Source organism: Chiloscyllium plagiosum, unplaced genomic scaffold (genome assembly GCF_037043375.1).
Source record: "Chiloscyllium plagiosum isolate Xiang-an unplaced genomic scaffold, Cpla_swu_hap1 HiC_scaffold_35, whole genome shotgun sequence".
In the NCBI taxonomy this organism is placed as follows: domain Eukaryota; kingdom Metazoa; phylum Chordata; class Chondrichthyes; order Orectolobiformes; family Hemiscylliidae; genus Chiloscyllium; species Chiloscyllium plagiosum.
Genome location: NW_028270173.1, coordinates 50094503 through 50113151, shown reverse-complemented (window position 1 = coordinate 50113151; position 18649 = coordinate 50094503).

Sequence of the window (18649 nt, the reverse complement as noted above, 5' to 3'; positions counted from 1 at the left end):
CTGTGAATTGGAAACGACCAAGTTAATATCGGGATTGCCCCCTTTCGGCGGTGATAATCGCATCAAGTCTTTTCAGGGGAATTTTACAAAACCGAAGATGCTACCAAGCCATTTTTTTTTTTCATTTCCCACCCTCCGTGTTGCTGAGGGGTAGCCACAGGATGAACAGGGTCCCTGGTTACTCCCGGGGAAAAGGCTGCAGTGCTCTGACATTGCCTTCTGCAGGATGTCCTCACTGTGAAGGGTTCCCTTCTCTCGCAGACTGCCATCAGGCGGATTGGGAAGGTTGATGGGCTGAGAAACAACATGTTTGGGCACATAAGGAACTCGTCACAGCAAGTCCTGGGAATCCTAGGCAAGCGCATGGAAGGATATGAAACCCAGCATGGGGAGTTTACAATCTAGCTGTTGTTTCCTGGGAAACAATTGAAGTCAGCGATTCATGGGATGAGGAAGGAGACGAATTTGGTAATCTGGTAACCTGTGTCAAATTCAGAGAATCCGGTAGGTGTGGGTTAATGGAGTAGGTCATGGACAGGGAACCCAGTGTGGGGGTTAATGGAGTGGGTCATGTACAGAGAGCCCAATGTGAGGGTTAATGGAGTGGGTCATGTATAGAGAGCCCAATGTGAGGGTTAATGGAGTGGGTCATGTATAGAGAGCCCAGTGTGGGGGTTAATGGGGTGGGTCATGTACAGGGAACCCACTGTGAGGGTTAATGGAGTGGGTCATGTACAGAGAGCCCAATGTGAGGGTTAATGGAGTGGGTCATGTACAGAGAGCCCAGTGTGGGGGTAAATGGAGTGGGTCATGTACAGAGAGCCCAGTGTGGGGGTTAATGGAGTGGGTCATGTACAGAGAGCACAGTATGGGGGTTAATGGAGTGGGTCATGTACAGAGAACCCAGTGTGAGGGTTAATGGAGTGGGTCATGTACAGAGAGCCCAGTGTGGGGGTTAATGGGGTGGGTCATGTACAGGGAACCCAGTGTGAGGGTTAATGGAGTGGGTCATGTACAGAGAGCCCAGTGTGGGGGTAAATGGAGTGGGTCATGTACAGAGAGCCCAGTGTGGGGGTTAATGGTGTGGATCATGTACAGGGAACCCAGTGTGGGGGTTAATGGAGTGGGTCATGTACAGGGAACCCAGTGTGAGGGTTAATGGAGTGGGTTATGTACAGAGAGCCCAGTGTGGGGGTTAATGGGGTGGGTCATGTACAGGGAACCCAGTGTGGGGTTAATGGAGTGAGTCATGTACAGAGAGCCCAGTGTGGGGGTTAATGGTGTGGGTCATGTACAGGGAACCCAGTGTGGGGTTAATGGAGTAGGTCATGTACAGGGAACTCAGTGTGAGGGTTAATGGAGTGGGTCATGTACAGAGAGCCCAGTGTGGGGGTTGATGGGATGGGTCATGTACAGAGAGCCCAGTGTGGGGGTTAATGGAGTGGGTCATTGTCAGAGAGCCCAGTGTGGGGGTTAATAGACTGGGTCATGTACAGAGAGCCCAGTGTGGGGGTTAATAGACTGGGTCATGTACAGAGAGCCCAGTGTGGGGGTTAATAGACTGGGTCATGTACAGAGAGCCCAGTGTGGGCATTAATGGAGTGGGTCATGTACAGAGAGCCCAGTGTGGGTGTTAATGGAGGGTGTCATATTCAGAGATCCCAGTGTCAGGGGTAATGGAGGGGATCATGTTCAAGAGAGACATGTATGGGGGTTAATGGAGTGGGTCATGTACAGAGAGCCCAGTGTGGGGGTTAATGGTGTGGATCATGTACAGAGAGCCCAGTGTTGGGGTTAATAGAGTGGGTCATGTACAGAGAGCCCAGTGTGGGCATTAATGGAGTGGGTCATGTACAGAGAGCCCAGTTGGCGGGGGAGGGGGGGGGTTAATGGTGTGGATCATGTACAGAGAGCCCAGTGTCGGGGTTAATGGAGTGGGTCATGTACAGAGAGCTCAGTGTGGGCATTAATGGAGTGGGTCATGTACAGAGAGCCCAGTGTGGGAGTTAATGGAGGGTGTCATATTCAGAGATCCCAGTGTCAGGGGTAATGGAGGGGATCCTGTTCAAGAGAGACATGTATGGGTGTAAATGGAGTGGGTCATGTACTGCGAGCTCAATGGAGTTGTGGATAGTGACGAAGGATGTTGTAGGTTACAGAGAGACATAGATAAGCTGCAGAGCTGGGCTGAGAGATAGTGAATGGAGCCTTATGCAGGCAAGTGTGATTCAGTTTGGTCGGAGTAACCCGAACGCAAAGTACTGGGCTAATGATAAAATTCTTGGTAATGTAGGTGAGCAGAGAGATTTCGGTGTCCAGGTACACAAATCCTTGAAAGTTTCCACCCAGGTTGACAGGGTTGTTAAGAAGGCATACAGTGTTTTAGCTTTTATTAATAGAGGGATCGAGTTCCGAAACCATGAGGTTATGCTACAGCTGTACAAAACTCTGGTGAGGCCGCACTTGGAGTATTGTGTACAGTTCTGGTCACCGCATTATAAGAAAGATGTGGAAGCTTTGGAATGGGTGCAGAGGAGATTTACTCGGATGTTGCCTGCTATGGAGGGATGGTCTTATGAGGAAAGGCTGAGGGACTTGAGGCTGTTTTCGTTAGAGAGAAGGAGGTTGAGAGATGACTTAATAGAGACATATAAGATAATCAGAAGGTTAGATGGGGTGGACAGGGAGAGCGTTTTTCCAAGTATGGGGACAGCGAGCACGGGGGGGGGGGGGGGGGGGGGGAGTAGCTTTAAATTGAGGGGTGATAGATATAGGACAGATGTCAGAGGTAGTTTCTTTACTCAGAGAGTAGTAAGGGTATGGAATGCTTTGCCTGCAATGGTAGTAGTTTCGCCAACTTTAAGTACATTTAAGTTGTCATTGGACAAGCATATGGATGTACATGGAGTCGTGTAGGTTAGATGGGCTTCAGATTGGTATGACAGGTCAGCGCAACATCGAGGGCCGAAGGGCCTGTACTGTGCTGTAATGTAATGTTCTAGTTCTATGTCCAGGGAGTCCAGTGTGGGGTTAATGGAGTGGGTCATGTACAGGTGTGGTGAAAGGGTTAAAATTGTGTCCCAATACATGTGTGAATCTAACCGAAAATGGAAGGTGTCGCTTAGTCCCGTGTGAATCTTGTTATACACCTTCCCGTGTGAATCTTCTTATCTGTATGTAACCAGAATGGAATGTGTTTTTTAGCCTTGCTCTGCTGTTCACATGAATGTTTATATCTGGAAAAGGGTATATCAGCTGGAGAAGTCTCCAGTTCGGTGAGTCTGCTCCGGGGTTACGTTTAACCGCCGAGCGTGGGTTGTTGGCAACCGCTCTACAAGAACTGACGGCTCCCAGTTTTGGTAACACGTAGAGTGAGTATAAACCAGACCCGTTGTAAGTACGAGACTGGTTGTGGGGACACTGCGGGGAATAAAACTATATTCTAGCAGACTCGCCTCTTGGCTGTTTGTTCTGTGTCAGACTACTTTCCTGCGAGCCTGGTCCTTGACCTTGAGAATTTTTTTAAAACATTTTGGCGTAGTCGGCAGGATCAATCGCAATTGAGGAAAGATTTTGATACAGAACAATGTTTTGGAAAAAGGCTAAGAAACCAGAGGAACAAGCTGTGGAGGTCCTGACCGTCCCGGGATGGCATGGGCCGTGGCATGGCGTGGCAGTTTGTTTGAGAAATGGTGGGGGGCGACCGGAGGACTGGGAGGCCGAGGGCGTAGGAACCCCAGGGTCGCTGCTGTCCACCCTTGAGAGGATCCCAGTCCTGCCGAAGAACCCATTGCCTGGGGTACAGCGGAGGATGTGGGCCTGTGCGGCGGCTTGTAGACAACAGTCAGACAAGCGCCAAAAAGCTGAAGCAGAATTAGCCCTCCTGAAACATGAGCAGGGACTCAGTTCGGGAGATGCCTCTATGTTGAGGCAGGAAATTATGAAGTTAAAAGCTGAATTGACAGCATTAACTGAACTAGCAGGACGAACTATTATGTATTTGTCTGCTAAGAAACGGAAAGAGAAAAGGAAGGTCCCTCGAACCCCGGACCCGGTACAAGTACGGGCGTTTGTAGCCCAGTTAAATAACGGGGATCGGTGGGATATCGATCATTGGGATGGGAACATTTGGGGAGATTTAGATGATCAGTACGAAGAGGACCCACCCGTACTCCAAGCTAAACCAGTGGTTAGGAGAAAGCAGGTTCAGAGACGTCTCCCAGTGCAACGGGAGGTAATGTTAGATGAGAAAGGAAACCCTATACGGAATGAACAAGGGGAGGCAATTATGCATGAATTACCGCGGGCCCAGCCTCCCGCAGAATTCTCTGAATTAACGGAAGACTTCACTACCGATGAGGTGCTGTTTATCACCCAGAAAACCCGACGTAATCCTGGGGAGCCGTTAGAGCTATGGCTAATTCGGCTCCTCGAGGAAGGGGGGCAACAAGTGCAGGTAGACTATCAGGATGCTCCCAAGTTTGGTGGATTAGCAAAGGATGCTGCCATAGACCTGGGGTACCGCAACCAAGCCAAGGATATGGTAATAGATCGCAGTATGGGGACCCTATTTGGGATGTATGCCAGGGCAGTGGCCGAACAGTATCCCTTCCCGTCCGATTGGCCCCCCTTGGAAGGAACTTGGACAACGATTAAGGAAGGGGTTCAGAGGCTAACCCGTTTGTGTGTGCGGGATGCCCTGTTGCTGGGAGTGCTGGACGAGGTAGATAACACAAATGTTAGTAGACAGACTAGAGACCATCTAGTGAAGACTGCCCCCCCCCATTATAAACCACTGTTATTAACCATAATGTTGAGTGGACGGGGAGAAACCCTAGGAGATGCCCGTAGTATGATGAGGGAGATGGGTGGTTTGGGGGATTGGGGACCCACAACCCGTGCTTCTCAGGGGGGCACGGAGGGGCGTCGCCCTGAGGCTCGAGCAGGGGGAAAAGTAAACCCTAATCAAGGAAGTAACCAAGGCCCCTCACGGCGTGCTTTGTGGCAAGCTTTGATACGGGCGCAGGTCCCAGCATCGGAGATTGATGGCCTGCCTACACCGGAATTAAAAGACTTATGCAGACGAAAGGGACTGAAGGTGTCCCGGGTAGAGACGGAGTCCCGACCCACTATGGAAGACCTAGTGGAATTACTAACACAAAAATGTCAGACACGGGGTCCGGTTGTTAATGAGCCTCGAAGGGGTAGAACTTCCACTTCCCAGCGGTGGGAATCCTCGGAGGACGAGGAGGAGGAGGAGGTACGGCCTCCCCTCCGAGAGTGTTATAAAGTGGATAGGCGTGGCCGGAAACCCAGTAAGAAAGGCAAGAACAAAGAAGGGCGAGGCAAACGTCTTTACCCAGTGCTGTCTGGGGAAGATGAATGGGAGGAACAATAGGAATCGGGCCAAGCCCCAAGGGTTTGCCCACGAACGAGCCAATGGTCAGCAGACGACATTCGACCTCATGTATCATTGACTATCTATTGGCGCAAATCCGTCCAAACCGTTATGGCTCTAGTGGACACAGGGGCGGAGGCCACCTTAATCTATGGGACGCCCCATAAGTTTAAAGGAACCCCAGTCACGCTGGTTGGGCTGGGAGGTAATCTGATTGAAGGAAGAACAGTACAATTGCCCCTAAAGATAGGTACAATGCCCATTAAAACTTATTCAATTATCATTACACCGGTTAGAGAATGGATCCTGGGAATGGACATTCTGGCCGGTTTAACACTTCACCTCCAACAAGGGAAGTTTGAATTTGGAATCACGAAAATGGCTTTGCGCTGTAGGACGGTGTTAGTGGGAAAGGTTAAGATGGACCCCTTCCCCATCCCGATCGCCGATCGCGTAATAAGTCTTAGACAGTATAGGATTCCCGGCGGACATAAAGAAATATCCGCCACAATTAAGGATTATTTGGAAGCGGGAGTGCTTAGGACATGCACCACGGCGTGGAATAACCCCTTATGGCCCGTACATAAAGCCGATGGGTCATGGCGGATGACGGTAGATTATCGGCAACTAAACCGTCACACTCCGGCCTTGACGGCAGCGGTCCCGGATGCCGTCACTATTATAGGACGAATCCAACATCATCCAGGGGTGTGGTACGGAGTAATTGATTTGGCTAATGCCTTCTTCACAATTCCTATTCCCGAAGATAGGCAGGAACAGTTCGCATTCACTTGGGAGGGTAGACAATTCACGTTCACACGACTGCCCCAAGGATATCTGCATAGCCCTACTATCTGCCACCGGATAGTTGCAGAACACTTGGCTGCCTTTAAAGTGCCTGACGAAGTGATGATCTCGCACTATATTGACGATATGATGATACAGGGGACAAGTCAGAAGCAGGTTCAGGAATTGCTGGACCAACTGGTTCAACATATGCGAGGATATGGGTGGGAGATCAACCCAGCCAAAATCCAGGGTCCCTCACAAACGGTAAAATTCTTAGGAATCGTGTGGAACAAGGGGGAAAGGGAAATCACTGCGAAAGCTAAAAATAAGATTCAGGTCTTTGCCGTCCCTCACACCCAGAAGGACGTGCAGCAATTTATTGGGTTATTCGGATTCTGGAGACAGCATATTCCCCATTTAGGACAAATTTTAAAACCTTTGTATCGAGTTACGAGGAAAAAGGCAGCGTTCGAATGGACGGAGGTCCATCAAACTGCATTTGAAATGGCCAAGCAAGCGATACAGCAAGCTGTATCCTTGGGAAAGATACAGTCAGGACCTGTAGAACTGCAAGTCTCAGCACAGGGGGATTATGCCAATTGGAGCTTATGGCAAAAACAGGAAAGGACCCGTAAGCCACTGGGATTTTGGTCCCGAAAATTACCCCCGGCAGGGGAACGGTATACCCCCTTTGAGAAACAGTTATTAGCATGCTACTGGGGCTTGGTGGAAACCGAAGCCCTGACCATTGGACATGAAGTGATCATGAGAACAGCTATCCCTATTCTTCCGTGGGTACTTAGTGACCCCACTACCCACCGAATAGGAACTGCCCAAGAGAGCAGCATCATTAAATGGAAATGGTATGTGTCGGAGAGAGTGCGGACTGGACAGAAAGGAGTGTCAGTCCTACATGAGCAAGTGGCGGAGGCCCCTGAGGAAGGGGAAAAACGGTTTGAGGTGATTGAATACAAGGAATCACCCGTTAAGATGGGAAAACGGTATGATGAACTGACCCCGGATGAACAAGCCACGGCTTGGTTCGTAGATGGGTCAGCCCAATGGAAAGCGGGACAGCGTAGATGGAAAGCTGCCGCCTTTAACCCAAAACAAGGCACTACCCTAGAAGAATTAGGGGAGGGAAAAAGTAGTCAGTGGGCAGAATTAAAGGCAGTGCATATGGTAGTCATGCAAGCAGGGGTCATGGGAGTTTGTTTGTTCTCTGACTCGTGGTCAGTGGTTAACGGCATGACACAATGGATGCCAACTTGGCAGGCCAATCAGTGGATGATCCAGAATAGGGAAGTGTGGGGTAAACAGTTATGGGAGGATATATGGGAGAAAGCTCAATACCTGGTCATATACATCACCCACGTAGATGCCCATACCTCTCGAAATGATGTGGAAGCTCTACATAACCGATATGTGGATGGTATCGTCCGAACCATGATGGTGCAAAGGGGCACCTCAGTGGACCTAGCTAGATGGGCACACCTTAAGGCTGGGCACTGGGGAGTGCAAGGAACCTTGCACTGGGCTCGAGACCGAGGAATAGATCTTATGGTAGATGATGTTAAGACTGCAGTAAACCAGTGTGAGCAGTGTCAACATCAGCGGCAGGGAGTGCCCCAACACATGATGGGACATATCCATCGGGGGGATGGTCCGGGACAGAGCTGGCAAATGGACTTTGTGGGTCCCCTACCCTCCTCACAAGGATGTAACCACATATGTACAGCTGTGGACACTATGTCTGGGGTTTTGGTAGCCCATCCCTGTCGTCACAACAATCAACAGGCTACCTTGCGATGTTTAGATTTGATTGAACAATTTTATGGATTGCCCATACAGGTCCAGAGTGACAATGGCTCCCATTTCACAGGAAGGGCGGTAAAGCAGTGGTGTCACGATAACCACGTGGAATGGGTTTATCATGTACCCTATCACCCACAAGCTGCGGGACTTATAGAACGAATGAATGGGCTTCTGAAGTCCTCACTACGAAAAGCAGGAGGTTGCAATGACTTAACAGGTTGGAGGAAGCAACTAATTCGGGTGGTGAAACAAATTAATAACCGCCCATTAGGAAATGGGGTAACACCCTTGAATAGGATGATACGAGTATGTGATACCCCAAAGACTCAGCCTATTAAAATGTGGAAGTTCGCTGAGGAAGCTGATATTCCCGTAAGGGCCACGCCGGCTTCGGCTGGACTGGACCTACGAGCACTAACTGCCCAGACTTTGATCCAACAGAAACCTACGGTGATTAAGACCGGGTTAGGGTTGATTTGTCCCCCTGGAACCTATGGGCATATCCTCCCGCGGTCGGGACTGTCACTAAAGGGGATTGATGTGATGGCAGGCGTAATTGACGCAGACTACCAAGGGGAGTTGGGGGTGATCCTGGTCAACATCACCGCTGAACCTTACGTGATACAGAAGGGGGACAGAATAGCGCAATTGGTCATTAAGCCATGTAACCTTACAACGGTGGAAGAGATGGGAGCTCCCGTTACGGTTACTGAGCGTGGGACGGGGGGATTTGGGTCTACTGACACTAAGGGGGCCAAGGTATGGGTGCGCCAGACGACCGGCCCCCCCAGGCCGGCCGAAATCATAGCACAGGGGAAGGACAGTCTGGTCACCATTATGTACCCCGGAGACCCGACCTGGGCAAACGTCCCGGCGAACCAGTGCTACTTACGTGAGACCTAAATAATGTTGTAATTGCTATGCACCCGCAGGCTGACCCTCCGCCTTGAACATGGGGTGGTCATGGGGATTGCGACTCCTATTGGCGATGTTCGCGATCGGATGGCCACTCCAGGGCATCGGTATCACGGCCTGGACGCTGGTACCGGTCGCCCGCCATGAGGTGCGGTGGGAGGCCAGTAGCCAGCGACGGACGCAGGACGACTTTACATGTGAACCCGGTCAGCAGTGCGTTGTTCTGACTCTCACCAGCGACTGTCAATTGTACACGTGTGCACAGTGCTACATGCGCCGGGATGGGGAAAAATATGACATATCGTTCATACCGCCTAATTGCACCCTGGTGGTAAATGCCCAAGTCAAGACGTGTTTGTGGGACCGACGCACCCAGACATGCGGGACAACGGGGACTCATTGGAGCGTCACAGCTCGGGGGGAAGATCTGTGGCTGCGCAATGCCACCGATATTCGGAATCGTCATCGATTCATGTGGTTAATAATGGTACTGCCCTCGACGAACGCCCCGTCTGAGGCGTTATTAAACCCCACGCGGGGCGGGCCAGCACCGAAGAGGGGTGCCACGGGGGGCGTGCGGTCGCATCGAACACAGTTGGCCCCTATTATGTCGACTTGTCAACAGATGGCCCGGGCGGTACTGCACACTGATGTTCATTGGCGGGTACAGTTGCCCCTCATACCCGAGTGTCATACCAAGAGGCGGCGACGAGCGTGGTACGACACCCTGCTGGGAGGCGCAGGAACTGTTATGGGTATCTCGAATGCCATTGACTCTGAGGTAACCCGTACTAAATTATCTAACACGGGACAGGCCACCTCACAAGGACTACATACTATTGGAAGGTGGATGCCATCCGTAATGATGACTCAAGGAGAGACAGCTGAAATAATGATACGATCTCTGCAATGGGAACTGGATGTCTGGGGCGCCACTCAGGAACTGTTTGAGAACATTACGGCTCAGTTAAATTGGACTGCCTGTCATATTCAAATGTTGCATGCTCAAATACAGAAAGAACGCTTTTTGTGTGTGGTAACATCCCCCAATGTACAGGCGTGGAGGGGACTATGGAATGTATCTGAGAAATTGTGGATGATAACCCATCCAGAGCGAACATGGTGTAACGCAACTATGTGTAACGGATACTTTGTTACCATGAATGTAACCCACACTGTTACGGTCTGTCGATATTATGTATTACCAGTGATTACATCTTCTGGATATTATTTTCTGAAGACAAGGGGACAGTGGTTTAGCCCAGATACCAATATTACCTATGATCTGTCCGCTTGTGAACAGACTGATCAGGGGAAAACTTGCCTACTGATGGACAGGTATCGGGACCCTTGCTTGACTAAGGGAACGGCCCTGTGCGAATGGACTGTTGAGACTCCAAGGGACATGATGTGGCAGGTTGGGCCACACACGCTCTGTGTGGCTACCAATAATCCACATCCTATGCTTCCCTCAGCACCGTTCTCGGGATGCCTCTCAAATGTCTATCAGTGGCACTGGCAGAATCACACCTATTTGTTGACCACTTATAGCAGTGCTCGCCACTTTACCAAGGTGCAGTGGAAAGTGCTGAGGAACCCCTGGAACATTTCCCTGGATCGGTTTAAGCGGGCATTGGACCGATCCGAGGAGCTTAAGCAGATATTACGAAAACATCAAACCAATGTCACCAAGGTTACGGTGTCTACCTTTATACATGGACAGGAGGTAGTACATGCTGCCCGTGTAGTGGACGTGGAGTCAGCTCATCATTGGTGGGACATATTGAGTGGTATGTCCTCCACTGCGGGGACATTCCTGTTCCCACCCTTGTCGATCCTGGTAGCGGTCCTGGTGATTTTAACATGCTGTAATGTCCTGACTTGCTTGTATATTTGGCGTGTACGTAGGCGCTTGTTATAAAGAATACATATGGGCATAATGTAACACATGTATTGGGTCAAGCAGTGGAATGTGGTGTAAAATTATGTCCCAATACATGTGTGAATCATTATGCAACACATGTATTGGGCCAAGCAGTGGAATGTGGTGAAAGGGTTAAAATTGTGTCCCAATACATGTGTGAATCTAACCGAAAATGGAAGGTGTCGCTTAGTCCCGTGTGAATCTTGTTATACACCTTCCCGTGTGAATCTTCTTATCTGTATGTAACCAGAATGGAATGTGTTTTTTAGCCTTGCTCTGCTGTTCACATGAATGTTTATATCTGGAAAAGGGTATATCAGCTGGAGAAGTCTCCAGTTCGGTGAGTCTGCTCCGGGGTTACGTTTAACCGCCGAGCGTGGGTTGTTGGCAACCGCTCTACAAGAACTGACGGCTCCCAGTTTTGGTAACACGTAGAGTGAGTATAAACCAGACCCGTTGTAAGTACGAGACTGGTTGTGGGGACACTGCGGGGAATAAAACTATATTCTAGCAGACTCGCCTCTTGGCTGTTTGTTCTGTGTCAGACTACTTTCCTGCGAGCCTGGTCCTTGACCTTGAGAATTTTTTTAAAACAACAGGGAGTCCAGTGTGGGGGTTAATGGAGTGGGTCATGTACAGAGAGCCCAGTTGGCGGGGGAGGGGGGGGGGGTTAATGGTGTGGATCATGTACAGAGAGCCCAGTGTGGGTGTTAATGGAGGGTGTCATATTCAGAGATCCCAGTGTCAGGGGTAATGAAGGGGATCATGTTCAAGAGAGACATGTATAGGGGTTAATGGAGTGGGTCATGTACAGAGAGCCCAGTGTGGGCGTTAATGGTGTGGATCATGTACAGAGAGCCCAGTGTGGGGGTTAATAGAGTGGGTCATGTACAGAGAGCCCAGTGTGGGGGTTAATGAAGTGGGTCATGTACAGAGAGCCCAGTGTGGGGGGTTAATGGAGTGGGTCATGTACAGAGAGCCCAGTGTGGGGGATAATGGAGTGGGTCATGTTCAAGAGAGCCATGTATGGGGGTAAATGGATTGGGTCATGTACAGCGAGGTCGGTGGAGTTATGGATAGTGATGAAGGATGTTGTAGGTTACAGAGAGACATTGATAAGCTGCAGAGCTGGGCTGAGAGATGGCAAATAGAGCCTAATGCAGGCAAGTGTGAGGTGATTCACTTTGCTTGGAGTAACCGGAATGCAAAGTACTGGGCTAATGATAAGATTGTTGGTAGTGTAGATGAGCAGAGAGATCTCGATGTCCAGGTACACAGATCCTTGAAAGTTGCCACCCAGGTTGACAGGGTTGTTAAGAAGGCATACAGTGTTTTAGCTTTTATTAATAGAGGGATCGAGTTCCGAAACCATGAGGTTATGCTACAGCTGTACAATACTCTAGTGCGAAGAGAAAGTGAGGTCTGCAGATGCTGGAGATCAAAGTTGAAACTTTATTGCTGGAACAGCACAGCAGGTCAGGCAGCATCCAGGGAACAGGAGATACGACGTTTCGGGCACAGGCCCTTCTTCAGGCAGGGCCTGTGCCCGATTCCTGAAGAAGGGCCTGTGCCCGAAACGTCGAATCTCCTGTTCCCTGGATGCTGCCTGACCTGCTGTGCTGTTCCAGCAATAAAGTTTCAACAATACTCTAGTGCGGCCATACTTGGAGTATTGTGTACAGTTCTGTTCACTGCATTATAAGATGGATTTGGAAGCTTTGGAAAGGGTGCAGAGGAGATTGCCTGGTATGGAGGGAAGGTCTTTCGAGGAATGGCTGAGGGACTTGAGGCTATTTTCATTGGAGAGTAGAAGGTTGAGAGATGACTTAATAGAGACATATAAGATAATCAGAAGGTTAGATAGAGTGGACAGGGAGAGCGTTTTTCCAAGTATGGGGACGGCGAGCACGAGGGGGCATAGCTTTGAATTGAGGGGTGATAGATATAGGACAGGTGTCAGAGGTAGATTCTTTACTCAGAAAGTAGTAAGTAGTAAGTAGTATGGGGGTTAATGTGGTGGATCATGTATAGAGAGCCCAGTGTGGCATTTAATGTAGTGGGGTACAGGAAGGCCAGTGTGGGCATTATCGGAGTGTGTAATGTACAGAGACTCCAGTGTGGGGGTTAATTGAGTGGGAAATGTACAGGGAGCCCAGTGTGAGGGTTAATGGAGTGGGTCATGTACAGAGAGCCCAGTGTGGGGATTAATGGAGTGGGTCATGTACAGAGAGCCCAGTGTGGGTGTTAATGGAGGGTGTCATATTCAGAGATCCCAGTGTCAGGGGTAATGGAGGGGATCCTGTTCAAGAGAGACATGTATGGGTGTAAATGGAGTGGGTCATGTACAGCGAGATCGATGGAGTTGTGGATAGTGACGAAGGATGTTGTAGGTTACAGAGAGACATAGATAAGCTGCAGAGCTGGGCTGAGAGACAGTGAATGGAGCCTAATGCAGGCAAGTGTGAGGTGATTCACTTTGGTCGGAGTAACCAGAATGCAAAGTACTGGGCTAATGATAAGATTCTTGGTAGTGTAGATGAGCAGAGATTTCTGTGTCCAGGTACAGAGATCCTTGAAAGTTTCCACCCAGGTTGACAGGGTTGTTCAGAAGGCATACAGTGTTTTAGTTTTTATTAATAGAGGGATCGAGTTCCGGAACCATGAGGTTATGCTACAGCTGTACAAAACACTAGTGTAGCTGTACTTGGAGTATTGTATACAGTTTTGGTCACTGCATTATAAGAAGGATGTGGAAGCTTTGGAATGGGTGCAGAGGAGATTTACTAGGATGTTGCCTGGTATGGAGGGAAGGTCTTATGAGGAAAGGCTGAGGGACTTGAGGCTGTTTTCGTTAGAGAGAAGGAGGTTGAGAGGTGGGCGGCATGGTGGCAGTTGGCGGTACGGTGGCACAGTGGTTAGCACTGCTGCCTCACAGCGCCAGAGACCCAGGTTCAATTCCCGACTCAGGTGACTGACTGGTGGAGTTTGCACATTCTCCCCGTGTTTGCGTGGGTTTCCTCCGGGTGCTCCAGTTTCCTCCCACAGACCAAAAAATAGATGTGCAGGTCAGGTGAATTGGCCATGCTAAATTGCCCGTAGTGTTAGGTAAAGGAGTAAATGTAGGGGAATGGGTGGGTTGCGCTTCGGCGGGTCGGTGTGGACTTGTTTTGCCGAAGGGCCTGTTTCCACACTGTAAGTAATCTAATCTAATCTAATCTAATAGAGACATATAAGATAATCAGAAGGTTAAATAGGGTGGACAGGTCGAGCCTTTTTCCAAGTATGGGGATGGCGAGCACGAGGGGGCATAGCTTTAAATTGAGGGGTGATAGATATAGGACAGATGTTAGAGGTAGTTTCTTTACTCAGAGAGTAGTAAGGGTATGGAATGCATTGCCTGGAACGGTAGTAGATTCGCCAACTTTAAGTACATTTAAATTGTCATTGGACAAGCATATGGATGTACATGGAATAGTGTAGGTTAGATGGGCTTCAGATTTGTATGACAGGTCGGTGCAACATCGAGGGCCGAAGGGCCTGTACTATGCTGTAATGTAATGTTCTATGTTCTTTGTCCAGGGAGCCCAGTGTGGGGTTAATGGAGTCGGTCATGTACAGGGAGCCCAGTGTGGGGATTAATGGGCACCTCTGGGCCACCCGGACGAACCAACCCAACCACCCTGTAGCACAGCATTTCAACTCCCCCTCCCACTCCACCGAGGATATGCAGGTCATTGGACTCATCCACCGCCAAACCACAACAACGCGACGGTCGGAGGAGGAGCGTCTTATCTTCCGACTGGGAACCCTCCAACCACAGGGGATGAACTTGGACTTCACCAGTTTCTTCATCCCCCCTCCCCCCACCTTGTCTCAGCCGAATCCCTCCAGCCCGGCACCGCCTTCCTGACCTGCAGTCTTCTTCTTGACCTCTCCGCCTCCATCCTACTCCGACCTATCACCCTCACCTTGACCTCTTTCCACCTATCACATTTCCAACGCCCCTCCTCCAAGTCCCTCCTCCCGACCTTTTATCTTCTCCTGCTGAACACTCTCTGCTCATTCCTGAAGAAGGGTCTGTGCCCGAAACGTCGAATCTCCTGTTCCCTGGATGCTGCCTGACCTGCTGTGCTGTTCCAGCAATAAAGTTTCAACTTTTATCTCCAGCATCTGCAGACCTCACTTTCTCCTCGATTAATGGGGTGGGTCATGTACAGAGAGCCCAGTGTGGGGGTTAATGGAGTTGATCATGTACAGAGAGCCCAGTGTGGGGGGTTAATGGAGTGGGTCATGTACAGAGAGCCCAGTGTGGGGGTTGATGGGATGGGTCATGTACAGAGAGCCCAGTGTGGGGGTTAATGGAGTGGGTCATGTACAGAGAGCCCAGTGTGGGGGTTAATGGATTGGGTCATGAACAGCGAGGTCGGTGGAGTTGTGGATAGTGACGAAGGATGTTGTAGGTTACAGAGAGACATTGATAAGCTGCAGAGCTGGGCTGAGAGATGGCAAATAGAGCCTAATGCAGGCAAGTGTGAGGTGATTCACTTTGGTTGGAGTAACCAGAATGCAAAGTACTGGGCTAATGATAAGATTCTTGGTAGTGTAGATGAGCAGAGAGATCTCGATGTCCAGGTACACAGATCCTTGAAAGTTGCCACCCAGGTTGACAGGGTTGTTAAGAAGGCATACAGTGTTTTAGTTTTTATGAATAGAGGGATCGAGTTCCAGAACCATGAGGTCTCTCCTCTCTCTCATACGCCTGGTATGGCTACAGCTGTACAATACTCTGGTGCGGCCATACTTGGAGTATTGTGTACAGTTCTGGTCGCTGCATTATAAGAAGGATGTGGAAGCTTTGGAAAGGGTGCAGAGGAGATTTACTAGAATGTTGCCTGGTATGGAGGGAAGGTCTTTCGAGGAATGGCTGAGGGACTTGAGGCTGTTTTCATTGGAGAGAAGAAGGTTCGGAGGTGACTTAATAGAGACATATAAGATAATCAGAGGGGTAGATAGGGTAGACAGGTAGAGCCTTTTTCCAAGTATGGGGATGGCGAACATGAGGGGGCATAGCTTTAAATTGAAGGGTGATAGATATAGGACAGATGTCAGAGGTAGTTTCTTTACTCAGAGAGTAGTAAGGGTATGGAATGTTTTGCTTGCAACGGTAGTAGATTCGCAACTTTAAGTACATTTAAGTTGTCATTGGACAAGCATATGGATGTACATGGAGTAGTGTAGGTTAGATGGGCTTCAGATTGGTATGACAGATCAGCGCAAAATCGAGGGCCAAAGGGCCTGTACTGCGCTGTAATGTAATGTCCTATGTTTTTTGTCCAGGGAGCCCAGTGTGGGGTTAATGGAGTGGGTCATGTACAGAGAGTCCAGTGTGGGGGTTAATGGAGTGGGTCATGTACAGAGAGTCCAGTGTGAGGGTAATGGAGTGGGTCATGTACAGGGAGTCCAGTGTGTGTGTTAATGGAGTGGGTCATGTACAGGGAGCCCAGTTTGGGGGTTAATGGAGTGGGGTACAGGGAGGCCAGTGTGGGCGTTAATGGAGTGTGTAATGTACAGAGAGCCCAGTGTGGGTGTTAATGCAGTGGATCGTAATGCATGAAATGATGCTCGGCCCAGAGAAAATGACTCCTTTCCCATGGGAAATCCAGCATTGCCGGCCTAAGACCTTCCCCAGGGGCAGTAAAGAGATAGGATGTTCCAGTCCATGAGGTTAGATGTCCCATTAAAACAGGATTAAAAACAGAGGAGTTAACCATCTGTTTACCTTTCCCCAGCCCAGCCTATCCCACTTCCTGGACAGTACCCTGGTGTTAAGATTCAAACATCACAAATGGAACCTGACTGGGATTGTATGAATGGATTAAAATTCATTGATGTATTTGAATAATGTAAGGTCCGTGTGAAAAGTGGCATATTGTCCCTGATTGGTAACAGCTTGAAGAGATCAATTTTTCCCAACAGGAAAGGGAATCACATTTGCATATGCATGAATAAACACCGGCCAAGCTTCCAAATTGCTCCGTCTAGTTTTCTTAGGCTGTGGAAATTGAATAGAAAACCATCCTTTTCAAGGGCATCATCACAGCTGAGCCTGGGCTGGGTTAAACATGGAGTATCCTTCTCCTCCCCGCAGTGTTTACAAGACTTTAGACCAGGAATGATGAAGCTGTTTGGCTTCTCCCAATTGACAAAATTAAAATTGTCCATTTCAATAGTTTCCCATTTGCTTGGAGCTTCTCTGATCTCGGGGTTTCTACATCCTGGAGAATGGGGTGAACCAGCTGTCCCTGTTCCAATCAGTGACTAGGAGGAAGGGGAGTCTGGAAGAACAAACCACCATGAACCCATATGGAAGGGCTCAGAGTTAAAAATACAAGGTTAGCAGCAGAATTGGCCAATGATTATTTCAATCTGTGAGGGACAGAATTTGGGCAAAGAGATATCCTCAGGTGGTAAAGGAAAGGGTTGAAGATAATAACGACAATTTACCACAAGTTAAAAAGGAAACCCAAGAAGGGGGAAGTGAAATAAAAAAAACTCAGGCATTTTCACTGTCATAAGGAAGGAGACATGAGTTGCAATGTTGGTGGTTTAGGAAAAGCACTGGGAAGAAGGATGTGGTAAAACAGGAGAAGCCAGTGAGGTTTGTTAAAGCAGTAAAGGAGATCGATCACAGTGGAAGCTAAAAAGCTGCAGTAGGATTGTACAGCCTGGTCAGGGGTTGGTTGAGAAGAAAGGGCCAGATCTCTTTAAAGAACATTCCTGTGCAGGAGGAGGAGCAGGGAAACAGGAAACATCAATCTTTGATGCTGAGGAATGAGGGAATATGTCATTCAAAAGGAGGACAGAGGCAACCCCAGTATCCATGGAACTGGTTTCCGTGGTTTCAGTTACTGCCACCCGAACACATGAAAGGGAATGTTCCGGAACCAGGAGGCTACTGGGAAGGTAAGTTTCCCATGTAAATGAATGGGCTAGCTCCTATCTGCTGTTTCAAGCTTCCGCGGATAGGTCCTGAAACATATCCCCGCTGGGTACGGGGGAGACTACTGTATTGACAGAAGAGATGGTAATATGTTGCATTCAAATTCAAAGTGAGGTTGGAGAGTCTGGTGAAAAGTGGTGGAGGGTCAATAGGAGTACAGTTTATCCTTGGAAAGGAGGCAGCTGGACCACGGCTGGGAGTAATACCTACTGTGTTTGGAAAACCAGTTGAAAACCCAACAACTGAGGTGTCACAGGAAATATATTCTGGGATTTTTCTTGATTGTTGGGTAGATGCCAGTGTTGTAACTGGACTGGAACAGTTTGGATAGGGGAGTGGCAAGTTCTCGAGCACAAGCCTTCAGTACTATTGCCTGAATGTTGTCAGGGCCTGAAGCCTTTGTAGTACCCAGTGTCTTCAACTGTTTCTTGATATCACGTGGAGTGAATTGAATTGGCTGAAGACTGGTATCTGTAATGCTGGGGACCACTGGAGGAGGCTGAGATGACACTTCTGACTGAAGATTGCTGTGAAACCTTCAGGCCTATCTTTCACACTGATGTAATGGGCTGTATCATCAGTGAGAGTGGGAATATTTGTGGAGCCTCCAGTGAGTTGGCTGGATGTGGCAGGACTGCAGAGCTTAGGTTGTGGGATTGCTTAGCTCTGTCTATCACTTGCTGCTTATGTTATGTGACATGCAAGTCATCCTGTTTGGTGGCTTCACCAGATTGACACCTCATCTTCAGGTATGTCTGGTACTGCTCCTGGCATGCCCTCCTGCACTCCCCATTGAACCAGGGTTGAT